Below are 6,000 nucleotides of genomic sequence, written 5' to 3'. Positions count from 1 at the left end.
ATTGAAGAGGCTTTCTTTTCTCCATTGCATATCCTTGCCTCCTTTGTCATAGATTAGTTGATCATAGGTCAATGGATTTATCTCTTGGCTTTCTATCTTGTTCCATTGATCTATGTTTCTGTTTTTGTGCCAGTACCATACTGTCTTGATTACTGTAGTTTTGTAGTGTAGTCTGAAGTCAGGGAGTCTGATTCCTCCAGCTCCGCTTTTTTCCCTCAAGATTGCTTTGGCTATTTGGGGTCTTTTGTGGCTCCATACAAATTTTAAGATGATTTTTTCTAGTTCCATAAAATATGCTATTGGTAACTTGATAGGGATTGCATTGATTCTGTAGATTTCTTTGGGTAGTATAGTCATTTTCAAAATATTGATTCTTCCAATCCAAGAGCATGGTATATCTCTCCATCTGTTGGTATCATCTTTAATTTCTTTCATCAGTGTCTTATACTTTTCTGCATACAGGTCTTTTGTCTCCCTAGGAAGGTTTATTCCTAGGTATTTTATTCTTTTTGTTGTAATGGTAAATGGAGTGTTTCCTTAATTTCTCTTTCAGATTTTTCATCATCAGTGTATAGGAATGTAAGAGATTTCTATGCATTAATTTTGTATCCTGCTACTTTACCAAATTCATTGATTAGCTCTAGTAGTTTTCTGGTGGCATCTTTAGGATTCTCTATGTACAGTACCATGTCATCTGCAAACAGGGACAGTTTTACTTCTTCTTTTCCTTTTATTTCTTTTTCTTCTCTGATTGCTGTGGCTAGGACTTCCAAAACTGTGTTGAATAATAGTGGTGAGAATGGACATCCTTGTCTCGCTCCTGATCCTAGAGGAAATGCTTTCAGTTTTTCACCATTGAGAATGATGTTTGCTGTGGGTTTGTCATATATGGCCTTTATTATGTTGAGGTAGTTTCCCTCTATGGCCACTTTGTAGAGAGTTTTTATCATAAATGGGTGTTGAATTTTGTCAAAAGCTTTTTCTGCATCTATTGAGATGATCATATGGTTTTTATTCTTCAATTTGTTAATATGCTGTATCATATTGATTGATTTGCATATATTGAAGAATCCTTGCATCTCTGGGATAAATCCCACTTGATCATGGTGTATGATCCTTTAAATGTGTTGTTGGATTCTGTTTGCTAGTATTTTGTCGAGGATTTTTGCATCTATATTCATCAGTGATATTGGTCTGTAATTTTCTTTTTTTGTAGTATCTTTGTCTGGTTTTGGTATCAGGGTGATGGTGGCCTCATAGAATGAGTTTGCAATGTTCCTTCCTCTGCAATTTTTTGGAAGAGTTTGAGAAGGATAGGTGTTAGCTCTTCTCTAAATGTTTGATAGAATTCGCCTGTGAAGCCATCTGGTCCTGGACTTTTGTTTGTTGGAAGATTTTTAATCACAGTTTCAATTTCATTACTTGTGATTGGTCTGTTCACATTTTCTGTTTCTTCCTGGTTCAGTCTTGGAAGGTTATACCTTTCTAAGAATTTGTCCATTTCTTTCAGGTTGTCCATTTTATTGGCATAGAGTTGCTTGTAGTCTCTTAGGATGCTTTGTATTTCTGTGGTGTTTGTTGTAACTTCTCCTTCTTCATTTCTAATTTTATTGATTTGAGTCCTCTCCCTCTTTTTCTTGATGAGTCTGGCTAATGGGTTATCAATTTTGTTTATCTTCTCAAAGAACCAGTTTTTAGTTTTATTGATCTTTGCTATTGTTTTCTTTGTTTCTATTTCACTTATTTCTGCTCTGATGTTTATGATTTCTTTCCTTCTGTTAACTTTATTTCTACTCTGATCTTTATGATTTCTTTCCTTCTGCTAACTTTGGGTTTTGTTTGTTCTTCTTTCTCTAGTTCCCTCAGGTGTAAGGTTAGATTGTTTATTTGAGATTTTTCTTGTTTCTTGAGGTAGGCTTGTATAGCTATAAACTTCTCTCCTAGAACTTCTTTTGCTGCATCCCATAGGTTTTGGACCATCTTGTTTTCATTGTCATTTGTCTCTAGGTATCTTTTGATTTCCTCTTTGATTTCTTCAGTGATCTCTTGGTTATTTAGTAACGTATTGTTTAGCCTCCATGTGTTTGTGTCTTTCACCTTTTTTTTCCCCTGTAATTCATTTCTAATCTCATAGCTTTGTGGTCAGAAAATATGCTTGATATGATTTCAATTTTCTTAAATTTACTGAGGCTTGACTTGTGACCCAAGATGTGATCTATCCTGGAGAATGTTCCATGAGCACTTGAGAAGAAAGTGTAATCTGCTGTTTTTGGATGGAATGTCCTATAAATATCAATTAAATCTATCTGGTCTACTGTGTCATTTAAAGGTTCTGTTTCCTTATTTATTTTCATTTTGGATGATCTTTCCATTGATGTAAGTGAGGTGTTAAAGTCCCCCACTATTATTGTGTTACTGTCGATTTCCTCTTTTATCAATGTTAGCAGTTGCCTTATGTATTGAGGTGCTCCTATGTTGGGTGCCTATATATTTGTAATTGTTATATCTTCTTCTTGGATTGATCCCCTGATCATTATGTAGTGTCCTTCCTTGTCTCTTGTAACATTCTTTACTTTCAAGTCTATCTTATCTGATATGAGAATTGCTATTCCAGCTTTCTTCTGGTTTCCATTTGCATGGAATATCTTTTTCCATCCCCTCACTTTCAGTCTGTATGTGTCCCTAGGTCTGAAGTGGGTCTCTCGTAGACAGCATATATATGGGTTTTGTTTTTGTATCCATTCAGTGAGCCTGTGTCTTTTGGTTGGAGCATTTAATCCATTCACGTTTAAGGTAATTATTGATATATATGTTTCTATTACCATTTTCTTAATTGTTTGGGGGTTTTTTTATTGGTCCTTTTCTTCTCTTGTGTTTCCCACTTAGAGAAGTTCCTTTAGCATTTGTTGTAGAGCGGGTTTGGTGGTGCTCAATTCTCTTAGCTTTTGCTTGTCTGTAAAGCTTTTGATTTCTCCAGTGAATCTGAATGAGATCCTTGCTGGGTAGAGTAATCTTGGTTGTAGGTTCTTCCCTTTCATCACTTTAAGTATATCATGGCACTCCCTTCTGGCTTGTAGAGTTTCTGCTGAGAAATCAGCTGTTAACCTTATGGGAGTTCCCTTGTATATTATTTGTCATTTTTCCCTTCCTGCTTTTAATAATTTTTCTTTGTCTTTGATTTTTGCCTATTTGATTACTATGTGTCTCGGTGTGTTTCTCCTTGGGTTTTTCCTGTAGGGGACTCTCTGCACTTCCTGGACTTGGGTGGCTATTTCCTTTCCCATGTTAGGGAAGTTTTCGACTATAATCTCTTCAAATATTTTCTCTGGTCCCTTCTCTCTCTCTTCTCCTTCCGGGACCCCTATAATGTGAATGTTGTTGCATTTACTGTTGTCCCAGAGGTCTCTTAGGCTGTCTTCATTTCTTTTCATTCTTTTTTCTTTATTCTGTTCCACAGCAGTGAATTCCACCATTCTGTCTTCCAGGTCACTTATCCATTCTTCTGCCTCATTTATTCTTCTATTGATTCCTTCTAGCATAGTTTTCATTTCAGTTATTGCATTGTTCATCTCTGTTTGTTTGTTGTTTAATTCTTCTAGGTCTTTGTTAAACATTTCTTGCATCTTCTTGATCTTTGCCTCCATTCCTTTCTGAGGTCCAGGATCATCTTCACTATCATTATTCTGAATTCTTTTTCTGGAGGGTTGCCTACCTCCACTTCATTTAGTTGTTTTTCTGGGGTTTTATCTTGTTCCTTCATCTGGTACATAGCCCTCTGCTTTTTCATCTTGTCTATCTTTCTGTGAATGTGGTTTTTATTCCACAGGCTGCAGGATTGTAGTTCTTCTTGCTTCTGCTGTCTGCCCTCTCGGCTTGCTTCTTTTTAATGGCAACTTTCCATTGTACAGAAATTTTACATTTTAACATAGACTAACTTATGAATCTTTTGCTTCATGGTTTATTCTTCTTGACTCTTGTTTAATATATCTTTACTATATTGAGATGACAACGATATTCTTTTAAATTGTCTTCTTAAAGTTTTGCCTTTTAAACCATCTGTTTGTCTTATGCTGCAACTTTTTTCACATGGATAAGCTAATTACTACCCAGTCCATCCTTTCCCACTGATTTGCCATTCTTCTCATAAAAGTAGTTCCTGTCAACACATGTGTCCATTTGGAGTCTTTCTGCTCTGTCCCATGGGTCTATTTCTCTCTTCTTGTACAATATACCATATTTGTCTATCTAGTCTTGACTCCACCTTGTTTTTCAAGCACCTTTATGACATTATCTCATTTCTTCTCTTACATCATTACAATCACCTCGGGGCTCTACACCAGGAGAGGATGGGGGCAGCAGACTGGGGCTAACATGCTGAAGAAATTACAGCTAAACAACAGGACTAAAGTTCATCTTTTCTGCATTGATGACAGAGTCAGCTGCCAACCATTTGATTTGAGAAACAAAGTTGCAAATTACACGGGCTGGACCCAGAAGACAAGAGTTCAGGTGATCTCCCAGGGGAAAGCCCAGGTCCTGGAGGAGCACAGGGGTGAAGGGGCTCTGCATTCTCCCACAGTGGAGTTTCCCTCCTTTGTCATCTGTGGAGGGGCCGATGGGACTCTTCCAGGGAGCTGTTTCACCTGACTGAGGCTGCAGTTAACTGAGGAGGAAGGCGCACGGGGCTGGGCAGGCAGCAGAGGGTCAGTCTCCGGGCATGTGGACCATCACCTGAACTCTTGTCTTCTGATAAACACTTCTGAGGGACAGAACTGAGGAGAAAACGACCTCGCTCGTCCTCACTCCTCTCTTATCTCCACTGCTCACTCTTAGACTCCCTATATCTTACCCTTCCTGTAGCCTGGTAACAGAGCCACTGGGTCCAGCCCAGAGCACAGGAAGGTGGCAGTGGGGGGTCACAGGACGTTTCACTAGCGATGGTGGCTGATGAAATGGCTACCCTGCTGAGGGCCCCAAGACCCAGAGGGTCTCCTCAGCGGTGATGGTGACCATCATGAGCGTCCCTGCTCTGCAGGAGGCTCCCCACGCTGGTACCGGGACCGCACTGCCTGGGGCTGGGAGGCCGCACAGATAGGTCTCCAGGGTCCCCCGCCAGCACCCGGTGTGAACTGGCCAGGGATGGAGGGAGGCATGACCTTCTGGAAAATGCTGTCTCTTCGCCCCACCCCACCCCACCCCAGGAGGCGGGGCTCCTCTCCATTTCCCTCTCTGCCTCCTTCCTTTTCTTCGCCCCTCCCTTCGCCCCTCACCCTCTTTTCCTGCCCCCCCCTTCCCTCCATGTCTCCCCACCACTCCATCTCTTCCAGCATGAGCCTTCTGCTCAGCCCTACCCATTCCCTGCTCTCCATGCTGCCTGCACCCCTCTCTCCTCCTTGCTGCCTGGCAGAACCGGGTGAAGGCCACGGCACTGCAGGAGGACAGCTAAGGAATGATGCATGTACATCAGGCTCAACTCTATGGTTCTCACTCTGGAGCAAGCATCAGAGCCACTGTGAGGGCTGGTTAAAAAGTAGATGTAGGGCTTCCCTGGTGGCACAGTGGTTGAGAGTCCGCCTGCTAATACAGGGGACACGGGTTCGAGCCCTGGTCTGGGAAGATCCCACATGCCGCGGAGCAACTAAGCCCGTGAGCCACAACTACTGAGCCTGCCCATCTGGAGCCTGTGCTCCGCAACAAGAGAGGCCCGCGCACCGCGATTAAGAGTGGCCCCCGCTCACCGCAACTAGAGAAAGCCCTCGCACAGAAACAAAGACCCAACACAGCCCAAAATAAATAAATAAATTTAAAAAAAATTAGATGTAGATCGATTGCTGGGCTCTGCCCCCAGAGTCTCCAAGCCTCGCCTCTGGTGTAGGGCCTGACCATCTGCAATCTAACCAGTTCCCAGGGGGTGCTACTGCTTGAGCTTTGAGAATCACTGGGCTAGCACGTTCTCCCTCCTGCTGGTGGTGATTTCAAACCCAATCGTTCATTTATTTT

This window comes from Kogia breviceps, chromosome 6, assembly GCF_026419965.1.
Source record: "Kogia breviceps isolate mKogBre1 chromosome 6, mKogBre1 haplotype 1, whole genome shotgun sequence".
In the NCBI taxonomy this organism is placed as follows: domain Eukaryota; kingdom Metazoa; phylum Chordata; class Mammalia; order Artiodactyla; family Physeteridae; genus Kogia; species Kogia breviceps.
This window is presented reverse-complemented; position numbering follows the sequence as displayed.